Source organism: Salvelinus sp. IW2-2015, linkage group LG31, assembly GCF_002910315.2.
Source record: "Salvelinus sp. IW2-2015 linkage group LG31, ASM291031v2, whole genome shotgun sequence".
NCBI lineage: Eukaryota > Metazoa > Chordata > Actinopteri > Salmoniformes > Salmonidae > Salvelinus > Salvelinus sp. IW2-2015.
In genome coordinates this window covers 11,975,408-11,985,519 of record NC_036870.1, presented here as the reverse complement: position 1 = coordinate 11,985,519, position 10,112 = coordinate 11,975,408, and the positions used below count along the sequence as shown (strand labels likewise).

Below are 10,112 nucleotides of genomic sequence, written 5' to 3'. Positions count from 1 at the left end.
GCTCAATGGGTGACATGTCTGGTGAGTATGCAGGCCATGGAATAACTGGGACAACATAAGGTTGATGAATGGCACGACAGTGGGCCTCAGGATCTCGTCACGGTATCTCTGTGCATTCAACTTGCCATCGATWAAATGCAATTGTATTCATTGTCCATAGCTTATGCCWGCCCATACCATAACCCCACCGCCACCATGAGACACTCTGTTCACAACGTTGACATCAGCAAACCTTTCACCCACACGACGCCATACACGTGGTCTGTGGTTGTGAGGTCGGTTAGACGCACTGKCAAATTCTATAAAAGGACATTGGAGGTGGTTTATGATAGAGAAATGAACATTCAATTKTCTGGKAAGAGCTCAGATGGACATTCCTGAAGTCAGCATGCCAATTGCACACCCCCACAAAACTTGAGACATCTGTGGCATTGTGTTGTGTGACGAAACTGCACATTTTAGAGTGGCCTTTTTTTGTCCCCAGCACAAGGTGCGCTTGAGTAATGATCATGCTGTTTAATCAGCTTCTTGATATGCCACACTTGTCAGGTGGATGGATTATCTTGGCAAAGGAGAAATGCTCACTAACATGGATGTAAACAAATCTGTGCACAACATTTGAGAGAAATAAGCTTTTTGTACGTATGGAACATTTCTGGGATATTTTATTTCAGCTCATGAAACATGGGACCAACACACAGTTTTTGTTATGTGTAAAATAAAAAAGCAGACATTGAATATCCCTTTGAACATGGTGAAGTTATTAATTTCACTTTGGATGGTGTATCAATACACCCAGTCACTACAAAGATACAGGTGTCCTTCCTAACTCAGTTGTTCACCATTAMGCCACTGGTTACTTTAAACAGTTCAAGAGTTAGTTACTCCACAATACTAACCTAATTGACAGAGTGAAAAGAAGGAAGCCTGTACAGAATAAAAATATTCCAAAACATGCATCCTGTTAGCAACAAGTCACTAAAGTAATACTGCAAACAATGTGGTAAAGCAATTCACTTTTTGTCCTGATATACAAAGTGTTATGTTTGGGACAAATCCAATACAACACATTACTGAGTACCATTCTCCATATTTTCAAACATAGTGGTGGATGCATCATGCTATGGGTATGCTTGTAATRGTTAAGGACTGTGGAGTTTTTCAGGATAAAAAGAAACGGAATGGAGCTAAGTGCAGGCAAATCCTAGAGGAAAACCTGGTTCAGTCTGCTTTCCACCAGATACTGGGGGATGAATTCCCTTTTGAAATTCACGTTGTCAACACAACATACATGTGGAATACAATCAAGGCGGTATGAATACCTTCCAAGGGAATGTACTCTATGTACCTTTTTTTTTTCAAGAGAGGAATGGATGAGACAAAGGAATGAGGAAAAATGACTATGCCAAAAACATGCTACAGCTGAATATGTCTGATTATATCTCCCATTACACAGTAACACTGTATGATAAATATAGTGTGTTTAGCATGCAGATGACTTGTCTTGATGACAGTACCCAGACAGCAAAACTACAACCACACCTACAATGTTACGGCCAGTTACCACTTGGTATTAATTAACCATGTACATTAGTCTGTACTGTAAATCAAATGTATTTCACTCCTTCGCAAATAAAGTCTAGAGCTTCGTGTGTGCTACACCTTCTACGTACACTCTTAGAAAAAAAGGTGCTATCTGAAACCTYAAAGGGCTACTCAGCTGTCCCCATCGGAGAACCCTTTTGGATTCCATGTAGAACCCTTTCCATAGAGGGCTCTACCTGGAAACCAAAAGGGTTCTACCTGGAACCAAAAAGGTCTCTAACTGAAAACCAAAAGGGTTCTCCTATGGGAYCAGCCGAAGAACCCTATGGGAACCCTTTTTTCTAAGAGTGTGCAGCATAAAGTTTGGTATGATTTTTAGATCCTTGAGTTTTTACAGAATTTGTCATACATTCCTATGTATTACATAGATAGAATATGACTCACGTCATGAGTATTATAGATTATCTCTTGCCTAAATGTATAAAGCCATGTTTAATTACAAATTACTTGGTCAGTATGTTTAGTTCAGGGTTTTTTATATTGATTGCCGTCTCCTCTTGCGTCATTCACTATTGTTGTAACGTCTACAATACAATAAGAAGAGCGAGCAAGGAAAAGGAAAATACAACATTGGTTTGTTCTGAGCAAGGCAGTTAACCCACTGTTCCCCGGGCGCCAAAGACGTGGATGTTGATTAAGGCAGCCCCCCGCACCTCTCTGATTCAGAGGGGTTGGGTTAAATGCGGAAGACACATTTCAGTTGAATAGATTCAGTTGTTCAACTGACTAGGTATCCCCCTTCCCTTTCCCTTTCCCTTTCTTGGAGCTCCCAAGTGGCGCAGCGGTCTAAGGCACTCGAATCCAGGCTGCATCACAACCMGCCGTGATTGGGAGTCCCATAGGGCGGCTCACAATTGGCCCAGCGTCGTCCAGGTTTGGCCGGTGTAGGCCGTCATTGTAATTTGGTCTTAACTGACTTGCCTAGTCTTTTTTAAWACACAGGTGGGTATACAGCATTTSAGAATTCGTCATTGGCTTTGATACTCTGATTGGTTWGAGATGATCCAATCACTGWTGACTTTGTTTTGTACAGCACCGCTCATTTTGACGTCATCARAAAAGATTTCAACGATGGCAGTCTGAAGTATGTAGCAAACATAGAGCTGCGGAAGAATTCAGTTTGACTCGTCAGGCAAATGGGTCATACAATGCCATGGGCCATTTAGATATTTGATTTTGAATTTTAGGACCCCTGTAGGTACAGTTGAAGTCGGAAGTTTACATACACCTACAGGAACCCAAACCGGCTGCGAGCGTGCGCCATCGTGCATAACTGTATTATGCCCCCTACACCAAACGCGATCACGACACGCAGGTTAAAATATCAAAACAAACTCTGAACCAATAACATTAATTTGGGGACAGGTCGATAAGCATTAAACATTTATGGCAATTTAGCCAGTTAGCTTGCACTTGCTAGCTAATTCTTCCTATTTAGCTAGCTTGATGTTGCTAGCTAATTTGTCCTGGGATATAAACATTAGGTTGTTATTTTACCTGACATGCACAAGGTCCTCTTCTCCGACAATTAATCCACACATAAAAATGGTCAACCGAATCATTTCTAGTCATCTCTCCTCTTTCCAGGCATTTTCATCGTTTAACTTATATGGTGATTGGCATCTAAACTTTCATAATATTACCAACGACAACCGGCAACAGTTCGTCTTCAATCACCCACGTGGGTATAACCAATGAGGAGATGGCATGTGGGTACCTGCTTCTATAAACCAATGAGGAGATGGGAGAGGCAGGACTTGCAGCACGATCTGCGTCAGAAATAGGAATGACTTCTATTTTAGCCCTTGGCAACGCAGACGCTGCGCGCGCGAGCAGTGTGGGTGCAATACTTGAATAACATAGTTCCTAAATTTATTTGCAACCGCTCGCGCACGCGACTCAAGCGGTGTAGTCAGGGTATTAGGTTGGTCTTTAAAACTCGTTTTTCAACCACTCCACAAATTTCTTCTTAACAAACTATAGTTTTGGCAAGTCGGTTAGGACATCTACTTTGTGCATGTAACACATAATTTTTCCAACAATTGTTTACAGACAGATTATTTCACTTATAATTCACTGTATCACAATTCCAGTTGGTCAGAAGTTTACATACACTAAGTTGACTGTGCCTTTAAACAGCTTGGAAAATTCCAGAAAATATGTCATGGCTTTAGAAGCTTCTGATAGGCAAATTGACATGATTTGAGTCAATTGGAGGTGTACCTGTGGATGTATTTCAAGATCTACCTTCAAAACTCAGTGCCTCTTTGCTTGACATCATGGGAAAATCAAAAGAAATCAGCCAAGACCTCAGAAAAAAGGATGAACCAGACCTCCACAAGTCTGGTTCATCTTTGGGAGCCATTTCCAAAACGCCTGAAGGTACCACGTTCATCTGCACAAACAATAGTTCGCAAGTATAAACACCAATGGGACCACGCAGCCGTCATACAGCTCAGGAAGGAGACACGTTCTGTCTCCTAGAGATGAACGTACTTTGGTGCGAAAGTGCAAACAATCCCAGAACAACCGCAAAGGCCTGTAAAGATGCTGGAGGAAAAAGGTACAAAGGTATCTATATACACAATAAAACGAGTCCTATATCGACATAACTGAAAGGCCGCTTAGCAAGGAAGAAGCCACTGCTCCAAAACCGCCATAAAAAAGCCAGATTACGGTTTGCAACTGCACATGGGACAAAGATCGTACTTTTGGAGGAATGTCCTCTGGTCTGATGAAACAGAAATAGAACTGTTTGGCCATAAATGACCATCGTTATGCTTGGAGAAAAAAGGGGAGAGCTTGCAAGCCGAAGAACACCATCCAAACCGTGAAGCACGGGGTGGCAGCATCATGTTGTGGGGTGCTTTGCTGTAGGAGGGCTGGTGCACTTCACAAAATAGATGGCATCATGAGGCAGGAACATTTTGTGGATATATTGAAGCAACATCTCAAGACATCAGTCAGGAAGTTAAAGCTTGGTCGCAAATGGGTCTTCCAAATGGACAATGACCCCAAGCATACTTCCAAAGTTGTGGCAAAATGGCTTAAGGACAACAAAGTCAAGGTATTGGAGTGGCCATCACAAAGCCCTGACCTCAACCCTATAGAAAAAGTGTGGGCAGAACTGAAAAAGCGTGTGCGAGCAAGGAGGCCTACAAACCTGACTCAGTTACACCAGCTCTGTCAGGAGGAATGGGCCAAAATTCACCAACTTATTGTGGGAAGTTTGTGGAAGGCTACCCAAAACGTTTGACCCAAGTTAAACAATTTAAAGGCAATGCTACCAAATACTAATTGAGTGTATGTAAATTTCTGACCCACTGGGAATGGGATGAAAGAAATAAAGCTGAAAGAAATATTTCTCTCTACTATTATTCTGACATTTCACATTCTTAAAATAAAGTGGTGATCCTAACTGACCTAAGACAGGGAATTTGTACTAGGGTTAAATGTCAGGAATTTAAATGTGTTTGGCTAAGGTGTATGTAAACTTCCGACTTCAACTGTGTCAGAAAAATATATTTAGAAACGCATTGAATAACACATTCATACGTGGCAAAACAGATAATCAAAAAATAAATCAAAAGGAAGTGMTTTGAAGTATGTATCCTTTATCTGACAGATATAGAAAGCTCAGATTGATATATATAAAGAAATATGTGGATTGACACGTATTCTTATGATGTGGAAAGAACCTATTCATCTTCAGTCATTTTTACAGACACCGGAAGCAGTTGATTGAGACGCAGCCCAGAAGTCTCTCTTAAACACACAGACTTTGATGAACACAATTATTATGCTAATTCGATTTAATTCAAATTTTACAAGTACCATCTGCTGATGTCACAGACACTATCTTGAGTACAGCATTGGGCCAATGTGCCAATGATGTGTTGAAATTGGTTTTCTGTCCCCAAACACCAGTCTCCTGTTATTCCAATTTTTCAGTGCACCAGATATTCTTGGTTAGTCATGGTCTTATTTCAGACACTGATTGTTTGGAAATTGCAAACAGTATTCAGATCCCTTGATTTTTTCCACATTTTGTTACGTAACAACCTTATTCTAAAATTGATTAAATTGTTTTTTCCCCCCTCATTAATCTACACACAATACCCCAAAATGACAAAGCAAAAGCAGGTTTTCAGTAATGTTTGCAAAAGTATAAAAAAATATATCTGAAATATTACATTTACATAAGTATTCAGACCTTCTACTCAATACATTGTTGAAGCATCTTTGGCAGCAATTACAGCTTCGAGTATTCTTGGGTATGACACTGCAAGCTTGGCACACCTGTATTTGGGGTAGTTTCTCCCATTCTTCTCTGCAGATCRTCTCAAGCTCTGTCAGGTTGGATAGGGAACGTCACTGCACAGCTATTATCAGTTCTCCCCTGAGATCTTCGATCAAGTTCAAGTCCGGGCTCTATTGTGTTGGCTGTGTGCTTCATTGTCCTGTTGGAAGGCGAACCTTCGCCCCAGTCTGAAGTCCTGCGCACTSTGGAGCAGGTTTTCATCCAGGATCTCTCTGTACTTTGCTCCGTTTATCTTTCCCTCGATCCTGACTAGTCTCCCAGTCCCTGCCGCTGAAAAACATCCCCACAGCATGATGCTGCCACCACCATGCTTCACCGTAGGGATGGTGACGGGTTTCCTTCAGAGGTGACGCTTGGCATTCAGGCCAAAGAGTTCAATATTGGTTTCATTAGACCAGAGAATCTTGTTTTTCATGGTCTGAGAGTACTTTAAGTGCATTTTGGCAAACTCCAAGCAGACTGTCATGTGCCTTTTACTGAGGATCTGGAAGCCACTCCTCAGTGGCTGATTGGTGGAGATTGGTGGAGTGCTGCAGAAATGGTTGTCCTTCTGGAAAGTTCTCCCATCTCCACAGAGGCACTCTGGAGCTCTGTCAGAGTGACCATCGGGTTCTTGGTCACCTCCCTGACCAAGGCCCTTCTCTCCCGATTGCTCAGTTTGGCTGGGCGGCCAGCTCTAGGAAAAGTCTTGGTGGTTCCAAACTTCTTCCATTTAAGATTGATGGAGTCAACTGTGTTCTTGGGGACCTGCAATGCTGCAGAAATGTTTTGGTACCCTTCTCCAGATCCTGTCTCTGAGCTCTACGGACAATTCCTTCGACCTCATGGATTGTTTTTTTCTCTGACATGTATTTTCAACTGTGGGACCTTAAATAGATAAGGGTGTGCCTTTCCAAATCATGTCCAATCAATTTAATTTACCACAGTTGGACTCCAATCATCTTGTAGAAACATCTCAAGGATGAGCTCAAGTTTGAGTCTCATAGCAAAGGGTCTGAATACTTATGTAAATAAGGTATTTAGGTTTTTTATTTTCAATAAATTTGAACAAAAAAAAGGAACTGTTTTCGCTTTGTCATTGTGTGTAGATTGATGAGGAACATTTTTTTGTTAGAATAAGGCTGTAACGTAACTAGACAGATTACCAGGACATATACTCAGAGCATTCGTCTTCACTGACATTTTCAAACTCTCCATGACCGAGTCTGTAATACCTACATGTCKCTGTGCTCAAGAAAGCGATGGTAACCTGCCTAAATGACTACCGCCCGTAGCACCCACGTCGGTAGCCATGGAGTGCTTTGAAAGGCTGGTTATGGCTCACATTAACACCATCATCCCGGGAAACCCTAGACCCACTCCGATTCGCATACTGCCCCCAACAGATCCACAGATGAAGCAATCTCAATCTCACTCCCACTGCTGTTTCCCACCTGGACAAAAGGAACACCTATGTGAGAATGCTGTTCATTGACTACAGTTCAGCGTTCAACAGCATGTGCCCACAAAGCTCATCACTAGCTAAGGGCCCTGAGAATAAACACCTCCCTCTGCAACTGGATCCTGTACTTCCTGATGGGCCGCACCCTGGTAAGGGTAGGCAACAACACATCTGCCACGCTGATCAGGGGCCCTTCAGGGGTGCGTGTTAGACCCCCCTGTACTCCCTGTTCACCCACGACTGTGTGGCCAATTACGAACTCAACACCGTCATTAAGTATGCAAATGAACACAACAGGGTAGGCCTGATCACTGACAACGATGAGACAGCCTATAGGGAGAGAGATCAGAGACCTGCAGTGTGTGCCAGGACAAAACCCTCTCCTCAATGTGAGCAAGACAAAGGAGATGATCATGGACTACAGGAAAAGGAAAGCCAACACTCCCCCATTCACATCGACAGGCTGTAGTCGAGTGGGTCGAGAGTTTCAAGTTCCTTGTGTCCACATCACCAAACAAACTATCATGATCAAACACACACCAACGACAGCGTGCAAAACGAGGCAACAACAGCTTTCTCCTCGGACTGAAAGATTGAGGTCCCCAGAATCCTCAGAAAGACTACAGTGCTCGACCACGAACAGCACGCACAATCCTGCACCGTTGCATCACCGCCTGGTATGGCATCCCCGACGTAAGGCTTTACACACCATCACGCCTGGCTCGGCATCCGACCGTAAGGCGCTACAGAGGTAGTGGTACGCGCAGACAGTACATCACTGGGCCAAGCTTCTGCATCCAAGACGTTGTATAGTAGTTGTGTCAGAGGATGGTCCAAAGAATTGTCAAGACTCACTCACCAAGTCATACGCCTGTTTTCTCTAGTACCGCCACGGAAATGGTACGGAGCGCCAAGTCTAGGTCAAAAGGCTCCTTAATAGCTTCTACTCCCAATCCGTAAGACTGCTGACAATGCACACAACACTTAGGGCCCACCGGACTATTGCATTGCCCCCCCCCCTCTGTTTTTACACTGCTGCTACACCGTTGTTTATTAATCTATGCATAGTCACTTTACCCCTACCACAGTACAAAAATTACCTCAACTAACCTGTACCCCGCAACTTGACTACCTGACCCCTGCTAAAGCCTTGTATTGATATTATTTTTTATACATTAGTTTATTTCGTAATATTTCTAACACTCTAACTTTTCTTTAAACTGCATTGTTTACGGTTAGGCATGTAGTACGCATTTCACAGTAAGTGTCTACACCTGTTGATTCGGTGCATATGACAAAATAACATTTGTTTTGTTTTCAGAACAAATCGAGGAATGGAGGGCTGAATATTTTCCGAATGCACTGTATACCGAAGAAGCATTATCGCAGTAAAAACATGGCAGGGTGTGTGGGTTGGTACTGTTACAGTGTGCATGTGTCCAGTCTGTCGTTAGATGAATGAGACCAAAGCGCAGCTGGAAGTGTTCATGATATTTAATACTGAACTCCGACAAAACAACAAAATACAAAACCGAACGTAAAGTTCTGCAGGGCTAGACAGCAACTATGCAATAACAAGATCCCACAAACTAAGGTGGAAAAAGGGCTGCCTAAGTATGATCCCCAATCAGAGACAACGATAGACAGCTGCCTCTGATTGGGAACCTTACCCGGCCAACAAAGAAATAGAAAAACTAGAATGCCCACCCAAATCACCCCGACCTAACCAAATAGAGAAATAAAAAGGCTCTCTAAGGTCAGGGCGTGACAGCATGCATGTGCATCATGCACGGATGAAGGAACGTGTGCAGTACAGGCAATAGTTATGGCTGTCATTTCTGAATAATTTTTACAAGATTTTTAAATTTAGGACATTGGCGTAATTTTATATCCCCCCGTATTTCTTGTTCTTCTTCATTCATTACTAGAGTGGGGTTGGTGCAGTCAGTTTGACAGAATGACAGTGGGGACAGTATTTKATGTCTGTGGGAATGGGGTGACAGAGCTGTGGATTTAGTTAGTAGAGGATTGGTTTAACCCAACTAGCCACAGAGCTGAATGACAGTAAAATCCTGGCTTCCCACTGTAGGCTTAGACACTGATTGAGGGAAAGATAACAGAACAGGGACTCTTGGATGAAAGAACAAAGGAGGATAAAAGACAAGGGGACAGATTTGATTGTTGATCATGYTCCATTACCACATAAACGAAAAGGCTTGCTGCTTCTTCTGTTGTTGTTTTGCTGTAGGCTAAGCTCTTATACTTACTGATCTCGGAGCAACCATGTATTCCCTCAACTCTAGCATGTGGTTATGAAGTCCTGTGTTGTAACTAAGGGTGATGCATACATAACAATTACAAATATTGCTGCGAGCAGCAGCAATGAACGGGGTTCACAGGATGCCAGAAAGGACACAAGGTCAGTTTGATAACAAAGCAAGCACTCTATCATGTAGAATATATCTTAACTCTTCTTCCAGACTCATATTAAACATCTCCAATCCAAAATTAAATCTAGAATCGGCTTCCTATTTCGCAACAAAGCCTCCTTCACTCACGCTGCCAAACATACCCTTGTAAAACTGACTATCCTACCGATCCTCGACTTCGGCGATGTCATTTACAAAATAGCCTCCAACACTCTACTCAGCAAACTGGATTGCAGTCTATCACAGTTCCATCTGTTTTGTCACCAAAGCCCCATATACCACCCACCACTGCGACCTGTATGCTCTCGTCGGCTGG

General features: G+C 42.8%; 1 protein-coding gene across 1 annotated transcript in view; it reads left to right on the top strand.

Moving 5' to 3' along the window:
* LOC111955494 (atrial natriuretic peptide receptor 1-like) overlaps window positions 1–10,112 on the top strand; it is a 135,891-nt gene that overhangs the window by 41,304 nt on the left and 84,475 nt on the right. The window lies entirely within an intron of this gene.